Source organism: Ornithodoros turicata, chromosome 1 (assembly GCF_037126465.1).
Source record: "Ornithodoros turicata isolate Travis chromosome 1, ASM3712646v1, whole genome shotgun sequence".
Taxonomy (NCBI): Eukaryota; Metazoa; Arthropoda; class Arachnida; order Ixodida; family Argasidae; genus Ornithodoros; species Ornithodoros turicata.
In genome coordinates this window covers 36742852-36756624 of record NC_088201.1, presented here as the reverse complement: position 1 = coordinate 36756624, position 13773 = coordinate 36742852, and the positions used below count along the sequence as shown (strand labels likewise).

Sequence of the window (13773 nt, the reverse complement as noted above, 5' to 3'; positions counted from 1 at the left end):
CGTTCCTTTTCTTCAGCACGGGGCAGCACATTTCGGCACTCCGTGTGGCGCAATGCGTGGACCTGCGTGACCCACGACCACGTGTGACTCAAAGTATTATTGCAGTCCCTCGCTGGATGATGTGTTGACGTGCTGAATCGTCTTAAACGAAGGCCCGTGTCTTTTCTCTTGTTTCAGTTATCTCCGACCATCACTCCTTCCCAAGAATGGGCACCAATTGTGCTATGAATACAAAAAACGCGTTTTGACTTCTAGCCTTTTCTTGTCTTTGCTGAGCGCCCTAAATTATGACGCAGTCCCTCGTCTGTTTTTGGGAACCGTTGGTGATGGGTGGCACGAAAACCGGTGTCTTTTCTTGTGTTTTCATAACCTCCGATCACCCCACTTCGGCAGCAGATATCTTCACACGGAAGAGAACGAAGATCACTGATGTAAATGTCGAGAATCAGCTTCTTGTGAAGTGCAATTTCTCATTAATAATGAGTTGAAGGCAAGTGACGGCATGTTTGTTGGCTCCTTTAACTATGCGGCGGTAACGTAAAAGTATCTCGTTACCTGTGAGTAACGAGAACTCGTTACTTTTGTATGTTGGTAACGAGTAACGCATTTAGTTACTTTTTTCTGAAGTAACGGGTAACGGTATTCAGTTCCTATTTTTTTGGTAACGGGCACAAGTCTGAGTAAATGTGACTTTTTTACCCCACCAATGTGAAGAGCGTGTCTAATTTAGTGAAATTAATGATAATTGACAGGGATATTCAGGAGCTATCCCATCGGCAAAAATAGCCGAACATCATCCTCTACGGAAGTCGCACAGAATAGCGCACGATGATTTTTTCAGCGCAATCTTTGTCAGTCCGACGAAAGGAGGTTGGAAACCCAGCCCTCCCCGGCATCACAGAAAGAGATAAAACAGGCACGGCTTATCACGTCCGACCTTCGCTGGGATAATGCTTTCCCTCTCCCAATTTTAGGAACTGTTACTTTTTCTACTACAGTCAAATTCCTTTACAACGAAGCTCAGGGGACAGCAAAAAAAATTCGCAGTAAAGGTATTTTCGTTAAAAAGGATGTCCGTTATTGGACCTATAAGCTCCAGCGGGACCGCAAAAAAAATTTGCTGTAGTGGTATTTTCGTTAAAAAGGTGTTCGCTATAAAGGAGTTTGACTGTATCACTCTGTGGGCTGGCTTCGGAACCTCCTTTCGTCGCACTAAGAGCGATTGCGCTCAAAAAGTCATCGCGCACTATGGTCCGCTGCTCCGAAAAGCATGATATTCGGCTATTTTTTCCAATGGGATAGCTCGCGAATATCACTGTGAATTATCGTCAATTTGAGTGAATTCGGCACGCTCTTCATATTGGTGGGGTAAAAAAGTGACCTTTACTTGGCAAATTTCCGAGTTCAGTTCGCAAATATTTGCATAATTAAGCTTGGAGTACATGACATTCACATTAGGAGGTGGCAAAAACCTAATAAGAACAAATGCTGTTGACCGCATGATTCTAGGTGGCGTAGTTTTTTTTATTATAGTTCAATAACACGTTTTCTGGGACACCCTGTATAGGCCAAAAGGTGGAGAATGGAATTGAATTGTGAGGAAAGAAAGGAACTCTGCAACATTCTGCCCGACAAATTCTGCTATTCTCAGACGGAACCCACCTCTCTTTTTTTTTAGTTCAGTGTTAGCGCCGCAAAGCAACTGTGGCTATGAGCGGCATACAGACGTGAACAGATGGAGAGAGGACCGAAGGAAGGGTTGGGGATAGTGAGTTAGTATGCGCGCTGGGCCGACTTCAGGGGGAACTGTGCCGACATCCATCTGGAAAGTTTGACGGAAAACCCAGGGAAAATCTGAGACAACACAGCCGGTGCCGGGATTCGAACACGCGTCACCTCCCAGTCTCACCATGGAAGGCGATCGCCCTAACCACTATGCCACGCGAGCTGGTGGAACCCACCTTCCAAAGAGAAATCTACAACCTGTACCCTAATAGTGCCCCTCCTTCCTCACGCATGCGTCCCATTGCAAGTGCAACGAAACGCAAGGACGAAAAGTAAAATATGGAAAGCAGAACGACGAACTCGATAACACCTTACACACGACCCTATAAAGCGACAAAAAAACGCCGAATCTTCACTTCTTGGGTTCCTATATGCCTGGAACATGCACGATATACCAAAATTTATATTGTCCACAGGGTCCATGGCGGAATTCAATTTAGCCATTAGGTCTAGTTTGTTCATATCATGTAACCGTTATACGCACGTAAAGTCAATTCTAAGGCGTACAGACCGCCTGCCAGGACGCGCACCCCTGACGTGTGAAAACGCGAGAGCCAGCGTAACTCAAAGCACTTGTCTCAAAAGCTCAGGTTGTATTCGCGTAGACTCGGCAACTTTCTCTCAAGTTCGACGCAGCACGGGGAACGCACCAGTTTGGCTTCCACGGTCGTGCAGCAGCCCACCGGAACTTCCTGCCGGTGTTTCCCAAGGCGGTGGAAAAGCACCGGTGGCCATGACCCGGACGCCAACGAGTGGTTCCACTCGCAACAAAGCTATACTACAACCACGATTCCGTATGCTGAGAACTGAGTCGTGCGTCTCACAATACAGGTGCCTTGCTCTGCATTGAGCAGCGTGCGGCCCTCCGCCCAGGATGGGTTAAAGCCCCGCTTCGAGGATCCCCAAGGGAGGGGACTTCCTTGACAGGAAGTCTCTGCGTATTTGTATGTGTACGTACGCCATCCGGTTTTACAACTGATGGGATCGTTTCTTGCTCCCTATTATTGACGCGGCTGACCTTTTCATTTTACTTTGTACGACTGAAAACAGGATGCGAAATGGTACACTCCGAAAACGGAACCTGACCGCGTAACACGATCAGAACTAACCGTCATTCAGAACAATATCGTTTCGCTTTCTTTTTTTTCTTTTTTTTTTTTACAAAAAGACGTACACTTTCGATGTTCAACAAATCAGGAAAGATAACTATATCGCTGTGAATTACGGTTGGTTCTGAGGGTGTTATGCGGCCAAGTTCTGTTCTGAGAGTGTATATGCATGTATAACAGCGCCTTGTGCGATTAACATGAGTGATAACAACGCGATTTAACGTTGGGCGGAGACAGCCCCGACTTCCACTAGACATAGGCCATAAACGTTATTCGTGACCCTTGATTTTGGGGTAATATCCCATTTTACGAGCAATAAAGGAAGCGAAGTACACACTTAAAATAAAACTACACCACATAGCTCGCGGGAAGCACGCACAGCAGAGGCCAACCATTGCAAAGAATGGTACACTTATGATTCCTGATCTGCACACTCATAGGTGGTGGTAGTGGTGGTGATGACGAAAACCGGCTCTAAAAACATAACTTCACCACATAGCACGCTCTTATCCGATCACCATCCTGAATGACATCGTTCTGCCCCCTGATTGGTTAAAAACGGGAGGCGTACGCCTTTTTTGGAACGCTTATGCAGTTCCAAAAAGGCGTATGCCCCGCACTTCCCACAAATCGGGAGTGATAAAGGTATCATTCTGTGCAATGGTTGGCCTTCACCGTGCTTATGTGGTGAAGTTCTGTTTTTTTTTGTTTTTTTTTAGCGCACTTTTAAAACAGAACTTGACCGCATAGCACGCTCCTCAGTCTTCCCGAATGACATCGTTCTCTCCCCTGATTTGTTGAAAACGAGAGGCGTACACATTTTTGTGCCACTTACGCAGTTATGATTATTGTCACAGAAAGGCGTACACTCTTAAAAATGAACTGCACCGCATAGCACGCTCCTAGCCAACCATCATCTCGAATGATATCGTTATTTGCCCTGATTTGTCGTAAACGGGAGGCGTACGCCTTTTTTGTGACAATTATGAACAGCATAAGTGTCACAAAAAAGGCGTACACCTCCAGTTTCCAACAAATCAGGGCAGATAACGATATCATTCGATGTGATGATTGGCAAGGAGCGTGCTATGCGGCGAAGTTCATTTTTAAGAGTGTACGGCTTGTGCTTTTCAGAAATGAAGAACGATATCATTCTGTGAATTGGTTGACCTTCAGCGTGCTATGCGGTGAAGTTCTGTTTCAAGAGTGTGTGGAAAGCGCGGGGCGTACGCCATTTTGTGACAATTAACCTACGGGCATAAGTGTCACAAAAGTGGCGTACGCCTCCCATTTTGAACAAATCAGACACCGATGTCATTCGGGATTAGGGTTGGCTGTAGGAGCGTGAAATGTGCTGAAGTTCCGCACTCTAAAAACAGAACTTCACCGCATAGCACGCTGTGCGCCAACTATTGATGATATGATATGTAACTATGAATGATAGAGTTATCGCTTCTGATTCGAAGAGAGAGGGAGGCGTACGCCTTTTTGTGTCAATTATCATACATCCAAACTGACACAAAAAGGCGTACGTCCCCTGAGTTGAGTTGAGTTGATAAGAAAAGAAAAAAATTGAGAAATAGGCACTCATTACGAGAGCAGGCTACTCCAGATCACTTAGGAAAACACAAATAGCTGTCTACCATAAAACCAATGAGCGACAAAGACACTCAGTCAGTCACTCACACACACTGTCAGTCACACTGTGTCGACCAACTTCGAGTCTGCGCAAAATCGCACAAACGCGTACGCCCCCTCTCTCTCTTATAATCGTATCATTCGTTGCAATAGTTGGTGCAGAGCGTGCTATACGGTGAAGTTCTGTTTTTAGAGTGTAGGATTCCGGGATTCGGAGTTTATTTATTGGCAAAATTCGGAGGGAGTTTTTAGTCATTTACTTTTCACGACTCAGTTAATACAAGAATTTCGAAGAAAACGATGACTGTGAACAGGCATTTATTTATTAGGCTACCCTGCATCGCCACTAGGCACTATAGCAGGGGAGTGGGACATGATACAGAATCAACATGAACCACACTTTTGCATGACAGTTTTATACAAACACAATACCGATAATGTCGAAATAAATACAGAGTTCAGCTATAGCTAGATTATTCGTCACCTTCAATCAGAGTCCTGGGCATAGATAAGAAACTAGTGTTACGCGCCCGGCGTATTTATAATAGCATGCAGACGGCAGCGAGTTCCAAATATTGATTGTGCTATAGAAGAAGGATTGCTTGACCACATCACTGCTGTAACAGTAGTACTCAACTTCCTGAGAGTGATCTCTTCTACTGGAAATGTACACAGGTGACTGTATAAATGAATTTCTGTCTAGACCAGTCATGCTATTGTATATCTGATGAAACAATTTGAGCTTATTATATTTTCTCCGTATTTCTAAGCTCACCCCCGCCTAGATAGCTCTTTATCTCGCTGGAGCGAGTGGTAAAGGAATAGTTGCCTGTCACAAACTCACGCATTCGCGTCTTGCCCTACTTGGTGCTTCCAATGTCGAGGTTTCAGGTTTCAGGTTTTATTTACTCTTTCTGAGTTTCAACAAGTTACAAATGTGACTGTGAGGGCGTGCCCTGTATAACAGTCGCAGCAGTAGATACACAGACGTACATGAATATAACAAGCCTTGTGGGAAAGAAAGAAAGAAGAAAAGAGACATTGACAAACAATTGACAAAAATGCATTGACAAGGAAAGTGTAACATTATGGTGCAACCTGTAGTAAGCAAAGAGCATTACCGACATAGATAAAACAATTACATAAGTCATATAAAGGGTGTCTTATGCCAAGAAAGAAAGGAGGAGATCATTACTAAATCATACAGCTTTCGTGTCCCACTACCATTGTGATAGATATAGACGGGAATATCTCTTAAATTGAAAAAAAGGAAGACAGGGTTCTGATATTCAACGGTAGGGAATTCCATACCTTCGAACCAAAGAAAGACATTGAAAATATTCCATAATTTGTACGTGAAGAAGGAAGTTGAAGCATGTTAGGCTGATGACGTAGGTTGTACAATGTATGAACACGATTGGGAGAGGTCAAGTGGTCCGTGATAGCCCCATGGATCAACTTGTACAAGAAAAGTGCGATTTTATGCTTAACAAGAGAATAAATATCTTGTACTGACAAACACTGAAAGGCAAACGCTATTGATTCGCAAGGGGGTATGAACAACATTATCCTCAGGGCCCTCCTTTGGGAGTGTAAAATAGGAAGAAGGGCTGCTTTAGGAAGAAGGAAGAAGGGAAGAAGTGCTTCTAAGATGGAGTTTTCTCGAATTACACGGATGCTTGGGTCAAGAGAGCCCCCTTCCTTACATGACGAAAACCACGAGATTTGTCGTAGTGCATGGTGTCGTAGTGACCCGCAATGCGACGCAATATTGACACGAAAGGAATAGAACCCCGTCATCCAGGCATCAGGGTACGGCTTTTCAGGCTGAGCTTTCGGTTATGTGTGGGAGACATTTACTAGACGGATTTCACATGGTACTATACAACAAGCACAACACACACATAACATGCTTTCGGTTATTGGAAGCGGAGTTTTTCGGATGAATCTGAATTGCTGTGACCGGTACACGTGTGAACGCCGGGTGTTTCGACGTCAACTTGAGCGCCTTGACCATAGACCATTCAGCTTGTCCAAAGTACTTGGCCTATGGAGCACCCTTGCGCATCAGTGCCGGGCTCTTCGCTCCCTTTTCGCTTTCACGCAAGCGACTGGATCCTCGAAGAGCTCTAAACAGAACTCTGTCCTGTCGTCGCTTCGCGTTCACCATAATTCATCCTCTCATATTAACCGCTGTGAAGTGAGGTAGGGTCCTGTGGCTACCACGGGGAAACATCCCACGTCATCATCACTTCTTCTTCATTTATTGTTGTTGTTGTTGTTGTTGTTCAAATATTACCCGCTTATGTTTTCGGATTTTTTACGACAAACAAACAAAAAAACACGAAGCCCTACTTATAATATAACGCACAGAAAAGACACACACACGACACCCCCATAATTTGGGGATTACAGGACGCACTCATTGCGTTGTGCACTAATGATGCTATCTCTATCCTTGGCCAGCACAGAGAGGCAACAGCGAGTGTCGAATACCAGCGTCTGTGATGCGGCGGCCGAGATCACGGCGGTCGCCCGAAGGAGCAGGTGCATTCGGAAGACGACCTCGTCGTGCACACCTTGCACCCACCGTCTCGTCGCAGCTGAAACATACTTCCGCAACATCGAATAGCTCCCTCCGGCCACGGCGCACGTGCTTGGCGTCGCGCCAGTGTTGGCTGGCATCGGAACAAATAGTGCCGATAATGTCGAACAGTAAGCTATATCGATATCGATATCAAATATCAAAACGCTTGATGGGTCGACAGTTGTCGGTGAAGCTTATCGATTCGTTCCAAAATATATTGAATTATATTCACATGGAATATATATGGAGATCCACACTTGCTTCCAAAATGATGCGATGCACCTGATGTGGATAGAATGATGACTGAACGGTGATAGCTCGGCACCTGCCGGAATGGTTTTCTTTTTATTTATTTTTTTGCGGGGAATATTACTAGCAACAAATTTAAGGTAGCCCAGAAGCAACATAATATCAACTGTGAGATCACAATTTTCAACTTTTAATTATATTACTCTGTGTGTTTCGAAGATTAATCAGGTTCAGGCCGTTCAAGATACAAAGCCAAAACGCACGCATTTCAGTAGAGTATACCTGCAGAGTAAATAGGAGCTCCAGCCACACGATGGTTAACATGGAACCTCGCAAAATTACTGGGACCTCCGATGATCGATATTGATTTCAAATAAACCGTCTCAGTATTCGTTTGGACAAAATTCGACGACGGTTGTTCGGTGCTGACGTTAGGTTTTTGCTCCTTCAACTACAGTATGCCGTCCACTTCTACGCTTCACGTATATAGCGTTCATGCAAAACCGTTTTACTCGAGTAACTCAATTCCGGATACTCCGGATGTTCTTCGTGCTATGCGGGGTAATTCACGGGAGGAATCTCCGCTAATCATCCAAAGGAGGATGATACGTGGAATAAGCCCATCAGTTGGAAATAGGCTGTGATGTCATTGATGAGACTAATCAAACGGAAGCCCACTGCTGGACATCTCCGAGGCTGCTAAGGATCACGAAGGTCAATCCTGACTGGTCCTTTTGGAAAGTCCGCCAAAATGAAATCGTGTTGTGTAACACAACAATGATAGCAAATACATGATGACGGGTGTATGTAACACCAAAGGTGGCCTAAGTTTTTTTTCCTTTGTATGGGGTGTTACAGAAGACCACACTCAATTGAGTTAGTATACAGGGTGCCCCAGAAAACGTGTCATTGAATTATAATTAAAAAACTACGCCACCTAGAATCATGTGGTCAACAGCATTTGTTCTTATTAGGTTTTTGCCACCACCTAATGTGAATGTCATGTACTCCAAGTTTAATTATGTAAATATTTGCGAACTGAACTCTGAAATTTGCCAAGTAAACGTCACTTTTTTACCCCATCAATATGAAGAGCGTGCCGAATTCACTCAAATTCATGATAATTCACAGTGATACTCACGAGCTATCCTATCGGAAAAAATAGCCGAATATCATGCTTTTCGGAGCACCGGACCATAGCGCGCGATGACTTTCTCGCAATGGCTCGCATGACTCTCGTCGATGAAGAGCGCAATCACTCTCAGTGCGACGAAAGGAGGTTCCGAAGCCAGCCCATAGAGTGACAGTAGAAAAAGTAACAGTTCGTAAAATTGGGAGAGGGAAAGCATTATCCCAGCGAAACTCGGACGTGATAAGCCGTGCCAGTTTTATCTCTTTCTGCAATGTCAGGGAGGGCTGGGTTTCCAACCTCCTTTCGTCGGACTGACAAAGATTACGCTGAAAAAGTCATCGTGCGCTATTCTGTGCGACCTCCGTATAGAGCATGATGTTCGGCTATTTTTTCCGATGGGATAGCTTCTGAATATCCCTGTCAATTATCATTAATTTCACTAAATTAGACACGCTCTTCACATTGGTGGGGTAAAAAAGTGACCTTTGCTAGGCAAATTTCCGACTTAAGCTCGCAAAAATTTACATAAATAAACTTACCTTACACGACGCCACGAGGAGGTGGCAAAAACCCAGTAAGAACAAATGCCATTGACCGCATGGCTCTAGGTGGTGTAGTTTTTGTATTATAATTCAATGACACGTTTTCTGGGACACCCTGTATAACTTGTATACAGGGTGTCCGGTGAGAAAGTGTCATTAAATTTCTAAAAATAGGTTTAACTTCAGAAAATTATGAAACTACTTGGAATACACACACACATACTTTTGCCACAGATTCAGGCCGTTTGCATTCGCGTCACACATTAATTAAGCTAATTTTGCTAATTGAACTCAAAAATTAGCCAACAAAAGTTAACGTTGATGAATTCGGAAGCCAATGGCCATAGCACACTATCCCAACCGAAATCACAGGTTTTTTCGTTGTACAAAAATTTGACAGCCGCAAAACCGTCCCCGTGCGAGGTGCGCTTGCTGATATTTACGTTTGCGGAACTTTTCGTTCCATCCAAATACCCTCCCTCCTATGCAAACAAGAACATAATCACGCCTTCCGCCCTTATCAACGTGCATACCGTCAGTCCCCAGCCACTGATAACGTCGGTTACAGCGGTAATGCCCTCGATCGGGTCTGGCTGTTTCCACTTTGTCTCGATAAAGGCACAGCCAGCATTTACGCAAACGCAAATTTCATGGAACACGCCTTGCCAAGTGACGCTTTTGCGGCTGTCAAATTTTTGCACAAATCTTCTGAAAAAACCTGTGATTTCGGTTGCAATAGTGGGCTATGGCCATTGGCTTCCGAATTCATCAAGAAAAACGTTACCTCTGCTTGGCTAATTTTCGAGTTCAATTAGCAAAATTAGCTTAATTAATGTGTGACGCGAATGCAAACGGCCTGAATCTGTGGCAAAAGTCTCTGTGTGTGTATTCCAAGTAGTTTCATAATTTTCTGAAGTTAAACCTATTTTTAGAGATGTAATGACACTTTCTCACCGGACACCCTGTATTGAAGTGGCTGCAGGCATACCGTCCACAGTCCTCACAGAAATAGGACGCATAACGGTACGAAGGAGAGAGTGTTGTTTTATGTTCGGTGTGACAGAGTTTCAGCAATACAGGGAGCTGTTTTCCCGACACGTGGTGGCTTGTAGAAGATGCACGAAACAGTGTCATTTCAGCCTGCCAAACGAAGTATGTGAACATGAGACAATTGATGTTCTGAGGCTGGAACACATATCGAAAGGACAAATACACTACTACTACACTAATACTGTCAGTACGGTGTTCATCGTATCGTATCATCGTGTTCATCGTTAACATGTATTTGTTGTTATTATTCGTTTTGTGTCACACTGCGTTGAACTTCGCAATGTGGCAATGTCCTAGAAGAGGGGGGGGGGGGGGATACAGGCTATAGGTGCAGTGGCCGAATTTTACACTCAGGACGGGACACCACCAGCCAGTATACCTGAACGGATGAAAAGTTACGCGTGGATGGTTCGTCAAGTTGTGCTGTCGGAAAGTTGTGCGCTCTCCAAGCTGTGGAAACCACGACCTACAGTGTATAGTGGAAACCATATTGCACGAAGGTTCGGGATTGTGGAACATCCTTACACGCTGAGTACAGAAAACACTCACGGATGGAATGAATAGGAACCGAGTGGAGTGTTGTCGTGAAATGTTAGCCAGAATGAACGCTGGTGAGCACTACTTTTACAAGAATTTGATGGCGGCGGGCGAAACGTGCTACATTGAGTAGTGGGACCCCAAGCGCAAGCAAGGAAGTGTCACGATTCTCGGCCACCTCAAAAACTTCAATAGAGCATCTTTTTTTATTATTATTATTCGAGACATTTCTCTCTTTGGGGACATGGCAAAATGCACAATGTGCCTGACGCGGCCATTCCACCTACGATCTGGCCAACGACAGCAACACATGTTGAGATACACTTGACATACAAAGCATTAAAGTGTACACCAAATACATAATCGGATTAAAAGAAATCATTTATACGTTTCCATACATAACACAGGTAATGATGTGTATAACAAAAGTCTGCAGCACCCAAAGGTTTTAATGTGAGAACTTCTTCGAAGCGAAAGGGATAGGTTGTCTCGAAATAACAGTTCTTTGATACGGTTTTAGTGAATTGAGATCGGCAGGCACTATTTTGCAGAAGCTCTAGTATAACAGAGTTTTCATTTAACAATCTTGGGTTGATCCAGCAGGGTCGTTGGAAGCCGTAATTTGTACATGAGTAAGGTACAGGTATTGAGTATTCTCTGAAATCGTAAGGTAATCTGTAGGAAAAGTTACGTTTCGATTTCTTTCTTTCTACTTCTAATCTAATCGAACCTATAGGTTACGGCAACATTTTTGGGGGGAAACGAAGATAATGTCTCATTGGTTACTTTCCACACCTAAAACAGCAATAATAGGAGCTTATTGCAGCAACTGCTCGTTCGTTTGACCTTTTTGGACACCATACGACTTCGAACCTCATTGTGAAGGGGCTCATTATTTCATTCCCCACATCACCACCAGCAATAGGGTAGAGCATCGCCCCTGGCGATGAAACTCCCCGCTCATCATCACAAACTAAAGTTGTTGTTTCACTCGTTCGATTGCATCACTCTGCTAAAGAAATGTGCCGGGGTAAATTGAAGAGGGTTGAGAGAAAGTATAAACAGGAACGCAAACCACTGAAGAGAAATGGCTGACAATAAATCGGTCGGTTCTACTGCCGTCTTTGTTGTCTTTTTTATTTCAGTTTATTTACTTATTAAGAACACCCTACTGCTCTTCTAATAAGGAGTCATTGGACGTGCTATATTAGGTATGCTGATAATGATGATGGATAGAAGAAAAAAATGGGGTATACTATGTGTAGTATAGCGCTATACTATAGCACTATGCTTAAAAAAGTGTTAAATACATTTCTATGTACATTCGACACTACCCAAACTCACATATCAACGGCAGGACTATAGTGAAGCCACATTACTATACACTTCACTTTCTCATTTCGGCATTACGAAGTCACAATAAATACTACTTGGATGCCCTAGTTTCTACCGTTGACACCAATCATTCTGCGTTTCTCATTATTTTCCCAGCCACCAGGAAACGCAGATGCGTAAAACAGCCCTCTGAGGAAAGCCATTCTAGAGCAATCGACAGGTGCTATCGCTTCCAGTGGTAGCCTAGTATCTGATTGGAGACGGCACCCAAGGCCACATCTACAGGTGCTCCAGGACGGGTCCTGTGCCATCAGATCTTACACCAATACGCAGCGCAAGTAATCTTCATACGCAGACAGCCCGTGTTGCAATTTCCTGGTCATTGTGAAGCAACAGTGTCCCTCACTTACGGCGTTTGTGCACGCACAAGCGTCTGCTACTGAATAAGCCATTAAATCGAGACGATGAGCCGCAGTTTCTTTGAGCACACACTGATGGACTACGAGCGCCAGTCGAAGAGCCTCGGCGAGAACGGGCCTTTAACATTGTCAAGTTGTCGGGAGACTGCAAAGATCAAATTTCTTGCCAAATAACTTGACGCACAATCTCTCATGTAACGGTCCCTTTGATGGGATCAACAGTATTTCAAATAAATAAATAAATAAAGCTGCCCACCGGCAAACGGCGTGACGATCACTATCATCATTTGCTAACAAGAAGGAGAAAACAAGCGAGCTGGCGTAGGGAAATGGTAACATACCACTTCGAGCTTGGGGCTGACACGGACTCAGACACAAAACAGCAAACACGTCCTGTCGAGTTCTTGTGTCTGTCTGCTGTTCTGCAACTGAGTCCGTGTCCGCCTCAAACTCAAGGTGATCTCATACCCACAAAATCATTTGCTAAGGCCATTCAAGGGAGAGTCTCGATTTTCAAAATTCGATACGCACGCACGCTTATTAATGAAGCACCGGTCATCCCAAGGAGGAATGCATTTATATACACCGATGGTAAAACTAATATATCCCCAGATCTTTTCTCTTAACATCGTAATCGCAACCAGCAGCAGTTTGGTTTTCCAGAACACAGCCCACTATGTCCCCTGGAAGTAAAAAGTATACAAGATTACATTCAAAATATTAACATTTGTTCGTCACGCGAGTAATTTGTTGCAACTACATTTAATGTTCACGAAATATTTGATAAAGTTTGTGAGTGCATGGATGACAGAGAAGCACGTTCTTGCGTACACCTTATTTTGGTGACTGCGAATGGGGAGTTTTCATCGCGACAGGCGGCACACTACACCGCTGCTGGAGATAATAGTAGCGAGTATTAGTAGACTGTTGATAACGTGGCTTCCGAAGTACCGTGTCTACCGTACGCAATCAAATGATAAGATTATGAGTGATGCACGCCGCCATTGGCTCCGAACGTATAGGTACGGTACGGTATAGATTCACGGTGACGTTATCAACGGTCTACTAACACTCTCAAGTGAGTGTTAGTAGACCGTTGATAACGTGGTTTCCGAAGTACCGTACCAATCAAATGATAAGATTCTGACTCATGCACGCTGCCATTGGTTCCGGTAGGTACGGTAGATTCACGGTGACGTTATCAACGGTCCATTAACACTCTCTAATAGAGAGTTTTAGCAAACCGTTGATAACGTGGCTTGCGTCGAACCGTATCAACCGGAACCAAACGGTGGATAAGATTGTGAGTCACACATGACATGCGATTGGCTCCGATAGGCACGATAACCGTACCAACGGTGTGCTAAAACTGCCTAATGTCTCTCCGCCT

At 44.3% G+C, this 13773-nt stretch overlaps 1 protein-coding gene across 6 annotated transcripts in view; it reads right to left on the bottom strand.

Moving 5' to 3' along the window:
* The window catches only part of LOC135398297 (zinc finger protein SNAI2-like), an 84890-nt gene that overhangs the window by 22758 nt on the left and 48359 nt on the right, over nucleotides 1–13773 (bottom strand). The window contains exon 3 of one of the 6 annotated variants that reach the window (XR_010424078.1): nucleotides 4834–5191. The exons of 3 other annotated variants lie outside the window; for them this stretch is intronic. The gene's annotated coding sequence lies outside the window, so the exon portion shown is untranslated. Of the gene's footprint in view, nucleotides 1–4833; nucleotides 5192–12943; nucleotides 13067–13773 lie in introns of those variants that run through there. 2 more of the 6 variants (XR_010424077.1, XR_010424073.1) reach the window with 2 other exon arrangements.